The sequence below is a fragment of the Capra hircus genome, chromosome 3 (assembly GCF_001704415.2).
Source record: "Capra hircus breed San Clemente chromosome 3, ASM170441v1, whole genome shotgun sequence".
Taxonomy (NCBI): domain Eukaryota; kingdom Metazoa; phylum Chordata; class Mammalia; order Artiodactyla; family Bovidae; genus Capra; species Capra hircus.
This window is the reverse complement of record NC_030810.1, coordinates 77,060,607-77,070,077: the sequence shown is the minus strand read 5'-3', so window position 1 is coordinate 77,070,077 and position 9,471 is coordinate 77,060,607.

Below are 9,471 nucleotides of genomic sequence, written 5' to 3'. Positions count from 1 at the left end.
ATAAATGCTGTTTCTCCTTTTCCCTTTCTCAAATTCTCTTTTATAGTCACTATTTCCCAACTTTTCAAAATAAATACCTCTTCAGTTCAGTTCAGTTCAGTCGCTCAGTCGTGTCCGACTCTTTGCAACCCCATGAATCACAGCATGCCAGGCCTCCAAATCTTCCAGGATGCATCACTCGGGATAAACAATCTTCAGAGGAACAGTCAGAGTATTGGTATTGGAGAAGGCTCTTAGAAACCTTTCATAGGCCATTGTCTTTTCCTTTCTTGTATGAATGTCTAGTAAGGGTGAGGCATGGCATTAGTAAAGGCGTAGTTTCACCCTTTAGGGGATGTTCCAAATTCAATAGCATGGGACAGCTGCAGTGATGAACTGTGGTTGTTTGACTGCCTTACTCTTTCGTACTCTCATTATTACCAAATAATGAGTTACTCCTGAGGGAGTCCTAGCAGAGCAACACACTCACTGGGGTAGGTGAGAAAGGGGGGCAGGGAGGACCTGGTGGAGCTGGCCCTGGTGCTGAGCCCCCATGCCATAGCTATAGCCTGGCCAGTCAAAGGAGTGGAGACTCTTAAGTCTTGCCTTGGCGAGAAGCACCTCCTGAGAAAGAAATTGGGAGAAAATGATAGATGTGGCTTAACCAATAACTGCCAATAATGATGAAACAAAAAGTAGCTCTTCTAGACTATCAGTAATAAAATGTATCAACTATATTGAGGAAAACACTTGATTATCTGTTTTCCCATGGAAAATAATATCAAAATGAATTGTCATTTGGAGAGATGACTAAAAGTATTGAGCCAATATGTGTAGAAAAATTGTTACAGAGATATGAATTAATATTATTAATTCTTTACTTTTCTAATATTTGTGGAATTTATCCTTTTAAAATGTACAATTTGTCATAATTTTATTCTAATATTATAAAGTATTTACTTTTCCACCTAATTTTAAAAATTTATAATGTATTCTTTTCAAAAAGAGGTCTGCATCTCATAATATATAAGCTTTAGACCAACAAAACCTGAATCCATCCCTAGACTTGATACGTTTTCTATTTCTCTTCCTATTTGTTTTTCTGTTTTTCTTATTATTCTTTTTCATGCTTTTAAAAAAGTAGGACCTAAACTAATATATAAGGAATGTAAAATAAAATATTAAAAAAAATCACCTATGATACAGTATCCTAAACTTCAGAAAATCAGCTTTATTAAATCAAGTTCTCCTTCTCTGATTAATGTTATTCCAATTATCAGATGCAAAATATATTACTTAATATATCATAAATTTTACTAACAAAACTCATTCTCATCTACTTACATTTAAAAATAAGATTTTTTTAATTGCTATAAATATAAATGAAAAACCGGAATAGCTAAATACTGACTCATTCTAGTCATGAAGGTAATATTAACCCAAGGATAAGTTAACTTTTAAACATATTAAAAAATATTGGTCAACTTAAAAAATTCGTGAATGATACATTCTTTTTCAAATTTCTTTTACATGTATACAGGCAAAAATGTTTGGAGACAACTGAGCTAGACAAATAACTATGGAAGACTGTATAAATCAATCATGCAACTCTTTTAAGGGAGCTGCCATCTATTTTTAACTGTCCTGTTGGCAGATTTCAGCAGACAGCTGCATTAGATGGATGGAGGCTGCCTGAGGGTGTGAAGAACACTGCGTTGGCCCACTTATCTGCAGTTGTGACACCCTTTAAAAACCCTAATATTTAAAAAGAAGTAATTGGGGCTAAACATTTTTAAAGTTTGGGGTGGAAATAGCTCCCGTTAGTGCCATAGAGCAGAACATGGGAACCTACAGGCCTATAATAGCAGCGGTTCTGGCCCATTTCCCTCAAGGCCCTCCTTTTATTTCTACAGAAATCCTAGTGTTCTTCTTATCAGTACTTAGGAACAGGTGAGAGTGAGGCTGGAATTGATCCAGACCACCTTTTTTGCTCTCTTGTTGATGAATCTAATGGAGGTGCTTGTTTTTAGTTCAGAATTTTTTCCTGCATAACAGGCTTTGCTTTAGGGCTGCCTAGGATCTGGAGCACCAGCAGTAGCTGATTTATGAGGGTAGTAACTCTCACTTCCCTCATGCTATTCTTACAGAAAAGGAGTCTATTCAAACTGATCATAACTCCAGAATCTTTGTTCTTTTCATTTCTTCCCCCAGTCATTTTCCCCGGGGCTGAATCTATCAGATCTACCCAGGAGAGCATTGAGAAAGCTAATTGAAAAGATTGCTAAGCTTGCAGGAAGGCAGAGAGGGGCATTTTATTTCTCAGTTGGATGGTTGCTGAGCCACAGAACATGTAGCTCTCCCCTGGAGCTGTCATGGAAGTATGGTGATGAAATTACTAGGAGAACTTGGCTTGTACCCTCTGGGACTCGGGGGTAAACATGAATAAAGAGACTGGTGCCTATTTCTAGTCTAGAGATTTCTGAGAGAGTCTCTCTGGATTAGCCCTTGTTTGTGGGGCTTGAGGAGACTACGGTAGAGTATACATAAATAAAGGAGGAGACAATCCCTTATTACATCCATTTGAAGAGGACCTGGAAGTTCTTGAGACTTCTAAGAAAACGTTATCAGACAAAAAGGAAAACAAGAGTTCCCATGTAGGAAGAAAAACTTGTCCTAGTGCACCTCAGTGGGGATAATACCTAGAATTTCCTGGTGTCTACTGCCACCATGTGGGTACTTACATTTATTGAATTCAAATGTGAGTATTTCCCTCTTAAGTCTGATCCTAAGCCAAAGTACAAAGAACTCTAAGTGGGTTTTAGTGCTCTTCAGCCTCAGATTGGCTCTTAAGTCCCCTCAAGCTCCTGTGTGCTCTCAGACTCACAAGGAGGTTCCATCACTAAGTACTCTTCTCTCCTGTAGCACTCTGTTAAAATAGTACTAAAGCCATGTTGCTGAGACCTCAGTGACTTTGAGCTCTGAAATCAGTTTGAGGCAGAGAAACTCTAAAATGGTCCCCACTTATCTGTTTCCTTTTATTCATGCCCTGTGTCACCATTTTACCTTTATCGTGGGTGGGACCTGTGTCTAGCTTCTAACTGACGGACTATGGCAGAGGCGACTGGGTGTCACTTTCGTAATTAAATTACATAATGCTGTAACTTCTGTATTGCTAGCAGAGTACCCTGACTGCCTCTGGATTTGAGAGCATGAAGCAAGCATCTGTGTCTGGGAGACCCAGTGAAAATGAACTTAGGGCAACTACTGGCTGTCAGCAGGCAAGAAACGGAGGTCCCCAGTCCAGCAGGACAGAGATCGCTGACTCCTGCTGACAACCATGTGAAGCTGGGAGCAGATCCCTCTCCAGTTGAGCTTTCAGATGAGATGCTGGAAACCTTAACTGAAGCTTCATGAGAGACCCTGAAGCAGAGGATCTGGTGAGCTATACCCAGGTTCTGCGAGATGGTACACGTGTGTTGTTGTTAGCCACTAAATGTGTGCTAATTTGCTGTACACAATAGGTAACGGATATGCAGTTTTGTGGTTTTGCTTACATCACTCCCCTCATCACAGGACTGCAGTATAAGTCCTTGGAGATTGTTCTTGGAAATAAATATAACTGACAATAACCACTCTGTGCTCAGAATTGTCCTTCTCCTTCCACCAAAGGTCTGTTACTTGATCAGCTTTGTTGTGCTTGATTTCTCTGTGAAAAGTTCTCTCTCGCGTGATACCTTAGCTCCTCACACAAAGGGAGCTTTGTGGGGCCCGCCTATGTCGTTCCCCAAATAAGTCTGAATAATCTTAAATCCAGCAGTGGTGCAGCTTGGCCTAAAGCTAAGAGCTCACAATATGTCAGATAATTTTTCAATTTCCAGATGCAGTATACCAGGGGTCCCCAACCCCCCAGGGCCACAGATCAGTACTTCAGAGCAGTGAGCAGTGGGTGAGCAAGAGAAGTTTCATCTGTATCTCCAGCCACTCTAGTTGCAGGAAAACAAGCTCAGGAATCCCACTGATTCTCCATTATGATGAGTTGTATAATTATTTCATTATATGTCACAAAGTAATAGTAAAAGAAATAAAGTGCAAAATAAATGTAATGCACTTGGGATCATCCTGAAACCATCCCACTCCACCAACCCCAGTAAGTGGAAAAATTGTCTTCCATAAAACCAGTCCCTGGTGCCAAAAGGTTAGGGACTGCTGCATTAACACTACTGTAGCTATAGTTATTAGATTGACATTAAACTTTATCCTTCATTTAAAAAATGTTTCATGCCCTGTGAAATACTTGACTATGAGTAGAAATATAATTCAAAAAAAAAAACAAAAAACCACATGTACTCCAGTGGTCATTTCAGTACTATTTACAACAGCCAGTAAATGGAAACAGCCTAAATGACCATCAACAGAGGATAAAGAAGCTGTGGTACATAATAAATATGATGGAAGATTCGGTTCAGTTCAGTTCAGGTCAGTCGTGTCCGACTCTTTGCGACCCCATGAATCTCAGCACACCAGGCCTCCCTGTCCATCACCAACTCCTAGAGTTCACTCAGACTCACGTCCATTGAGTCAGTGATGCCATCCAGCCATCTCATCCTCGGTTGTCCACTTCTCCTCCTGCTCCAATCCCTCCCAGCATTAGGGTCTTTGCCAATGAGTCAGCTCTTCGTATGAGGTGGCCAAAGTACTGGAGTTTCACCTTCAGCATCATTCCTTCCCAAGAAATTCTAGGGCTGATCTCCTTCAGAATGGACTGGTTGGATCTCCTTGCAGTCCAAGGGACTCTCAAGAGTCTTCTCCAACACAGCAGTTCAAAAGCATCAATTTTTCAGTGCTCAGCTTTCTTCACAGTCCAACTCTCACATCCATACATGACCACAGGAAAAACCATAGCCTTAACTAGATGGACCTTTGTCGGCAAAGTAATGTCTCTGCTTTTCAATATGCTATCTAGGTTGGTCATAACCTTTCTTCCAAGGAGTAAGTGACTTTTAATTTCATGGCTGCAGTCATCATCTGTAGTGATTTTGGAGCCCCCCAAAATAAAGTCTGACCCTGTTTCCCCATCTATTTCCCATGAAGTGATGGGACCGGATGCCATGATCTTCATTTTCTGAATGTTGAGCTTTGAGCCAGCTTTTTCACTCTCCACTTTCACTTTCCTCAAGAGGCTTTTTAGTTCCTCTTCATTTTCTGCCATAAGGATGGTGTCATGATGGAATATTACTTAACCATAAAAAAGAATGAAATAATGCCACTTGTAGCAACATAGATGGACCTGGAGATGATCATACTAAGAGAGGTAAGTCAGACAGAGAAAGACAAATATTATATGACATCACTTATATGTGGAACCTGAAAAGATGAGACAAATGAAATTATTTACAAACCAGAAACAGACTCACAGACTTTGAAAGCAAACTAATGGTTACCAGAGCAAAATGGTTGGGGAGAGGGATAAATTTGGAGTTTGAGATTAACATATAACCCAGGGATCGAACCCGGGTCTCCCGCATTGTAGACAGATGCTTTACCATCTGAGCTACCAGGGAAGTCTGCATAACTAAATATAAAATAAATAATCAATAAGGACCTAGTGTATAGCACAGGGAACTCTCCTCAATATTCTGTAATAACCTATATGAGAAAAGAATCTGAAAAAGAATTAAAATATGTATATGTATAACTGAATAACTTTGCTGTACATCTGAAACTAACAAAATTGTAAATCAATTATACACCAACATAAAAAATTAAATTAAAAAAAGGAAGACTATTGGGTTTCTTGGATTTGACCAGACAGGAGGATAGAACTGTTTGGTTGTGAATGTGTGCTGCTCTCCAAGAAGAGGGGAAAATGGTTTAGAGATCCTCAGGGCCTCTACCTCAGTCTCAACAAGGCAGATAGCCTCTGGCCTCCTAATGCAGCCTGAGGATTCGGAGTGCCCTCTGGAGCTATGAGACTGGGACCACTCTGCAGAGTCTTGGAGGCATGACTCACCTTCTCAAATCTCCCCCTTCCCTCTTTCCCCCCCAATCCCCCCACCAGCAGAACTACAAAAGGAAGTGGATAAGGCAGAGTGTTGAACCAAAAAGGATTATTCCTGAACTTTAAGATCTGAGGGAAATTCACCTTGCTAGATTTTGAATTTGCTTGGGATTTACCATCTCTTCCTTTTTTCCTGTTTCTTCCTTTTGGAAAGTAAGTATCTATCCTCTGCCTGGCCTGGCATATTTTGGAAGCTTTCCTGGTTTGGAAACTTGCCTGGTTCCATAGGTTCACAGCTGGAGAGGAGTTATGCCTCAAGATACTTGGAGACTCATACTTACTTGATTTAGATGTTATTTAGATGGCACTTTGGACTTTAGAGTTCTTGCTGGAATGAGTTAGACTTTGGGGCTGTTAGGATGTAATGAATGTGTATTGCCTATGAGAAGGATATGAATTTTGAAGAGCCAGGGTGGAAACTTTGTGTCCCATCAAATTCATATGTTGATGCCCTAACCCTCAGTGTGATGGTATTTGGAAATAGAGACTTTGGGAGGTAATTAGGGTTAGATTAAGTCATAAGGGTGGGGCCCTCAGAATGAGATTAGTGGCTTTACAAGAAGAGGAAGTGAGAGACTTGCTCTTTCACAGCAAGGGAAGGCCAGGTGAGGACATAGAAAGAAAGTGGCAGTCTGCAAGTCAGGAAGAAGGCTGTAACCAGGAGCCAAATCAGCTGGTACCTTGATTTTAGACTTCTCAGTCTCCAGAACTGTGAGAAATACATGTCCATGTGTTATTTAAGCCATAGACTTGACTCATTGGAAAAGACTCTGATGCTGGGAGGGATTGGGGGCAGGAGGAAAAGGGGATGACAGAGGATGAGACGGCTGGATGGCATCACCGACTCGATGGACATGAGTTTGAGTGAACTCTGGGAAATGGTGATGGACAGGGAGGCCTAGTGTGCTGCAATTCATGGGGTCGCAAAGAGTCGGACACGACTGAGCGACTGAACTGAACTGAACTGAATCTATGGTATTAATATTTTTATGAAGAGCAGACTAATATAAAGAGTACAGGGAACATTTACATTATGTTGCAGTAGGGAGCATAAAAAATTAGAATAGTTTAGGCAGGAGAAATGAAACCAAGGAAAATTTTGTCAAGATGGGAGAAATACATGTTTGTGTACCAGTGGAAATGAGCTTGAGAGTGAATCAAGCCCCTCTCTGAGTGGATGTACTAGTTCTAGGCACAGTGGAAAATAAGACTGATGATCTCTGCTGTCTTGACATTTACATTTTAATTGAAACATGATGTGTATGTGTGTGTGTGTGTGTGTGTGTAAGGAAGACAATGAACAAATAAACAAACTAAAAAACACCAAATGAGTTCATATCTGAGTAATATGAATAATACTCACAAATCAGGATATGTGATTCCAATAAAGGGAATGAGTAAGAAACTGGATGATACTAAGGATACTGTGTGGAGTGCATTTAGTTCTTTATACTATAAGAAACAAAGAAGATTCTAAGAAACCCCAAGGCAAAACAGTGAAACATTAGACGCTATGGAAAAGTCAATGCTCCAAATATGAAACGACGCAAAATTGTCTGATTTATAACAATGGGTAGAGCAGTAAGAAAAGAGAGTCTGTATTGTACATTGTCATGCTGAGTGGCACTTGGATCAAGACTTTGGAGATATAAATTAGGAAATCTATCCTGATTCTTCAGTGAAAAATGTTAAAATAATAATTGTAATATAGATGTTGGTGATGGACAGGGAACCCTGGCATGCTGTAGCCCATGGGTTTGCAAATAGTCGGACACAATTGAGCGACTGAACTGAACTGAGATGTCTTTATAGTTTTCAATTTTGAAATCAATTTACAGGCAAAGCCCGCAAGACTTAATTATGGTTACAGAATAGAATGTAAAATGTTATTGACCTTGACCAAGTTATTAACAGAAGACAGGAGGGGATGGGGAAAAAAATGAATATAGCATGCTAGAGGTCCTATTATCCCCATCTACTATAGGAGAAATTCAAAGGATGATGTCTGTATTTGAGACTATTAGAATTTTATATATTATATTAAGTCATACAAGTAGCCAGTGAAAGTGAAAGGTGAAGGCAAAAGTCATAGTTGCTTAGTCCTGTCTGATTCTTTTTACAACTTCATGTAGCACACCTGGCTCTTCAGTCCATGGAATTCTCCAGGAATTACTTAAGTTATACTGGAGTGGGTTGCCACAGGATCTTCCCCGTAGAACTAAAAATAGTAATATGAACATATAGGGGGAAGAAGTGAGCAGAGTGGCAGGAAATTAATTAAAAATGTCTTAAGATATATCAAGAAATAGTAGGAAGAGTATATCATTAAGAAAAATAATATTAACCACCAGAAGAACCAAAGCAGATATATATAAAAAAAGATTTTAGGTTTGGGAACTGATGGTACTAGACAGAAGAACACAGAATGATTGCTTTTCATTATTGTTGTTGCTGTTGTTCATTTACTAAGTTATGTCCAACTCTTATGTGACAACATGGATTTTTCCCTCCAGGGTCCTCTGTCCATGGGATTTTCCAGACAAGAATACTGGAGTGGGTTGCCATTTCCTTTTCCAGGGGATCTTCCTGACCCAGGAATCGAACCTGCATCTCCTGTTTGGTAGGGAGATTCTTTACCACTGAGCCACCTGGGAAGCCCATTGCTTTTCATTCTAAGGCTTCTGTACTACTTGGATTTTAAAAACCATGTTTTATTTTGATAAAAAGCTTAAGAACTAAATATGTATAAACAACTTGCTGCAATTAGAAGAATGTCTCCTTCTCTCTGAGTAAGCTGTTTACAAAGAGCTTTTCTTGGGGTGGAGTGGTATAGGCAGAAAACCTCTGAGTTAAAACTATGCCCCCCATGCTTCCATCATTTCCGTAATGCTGAATTAATATCCTTATATATTACCAAATGATGTCACAAAATGAAAATTTCTTCATTGTCTAAATCCTCACATATTGTTGGTTAGAATGAAAAAAAAATGGTACAGTCACTTTGGAAAACAGTTTGGCAGTTTCTTAAGTTAAACATACAGATGTAAATATTTATAGTGGCTTTATTTCTAATTGCTGCAAACTGGAAACAGCTCAAATGTCTTTCAGGTGGTGAATGGATAAACAAACTACTATATACCTACACTGGAAAATTATTCAGCAATAACAAGTAATGAACTTCTGAGCCATGTAACATGGATGAATCTCAAATAACTATGCTAAGTAAAAGATGCCAGATGCAAAAGGCCATAGAAGCTCTGATTTCATTTATGTATGATATATATGATATTCTGGAAAAAGCAAATCTATAAGGAGAGAAAGTGAATTAATGATACTATGTGTTGCCCCAAAATTCACATGTTGAAGTCCTAGCTCTGGGATCTCAGAATGTGACCTTATTGGAATAGTGTCTGTACCGGGGAAATCAAGCTAAA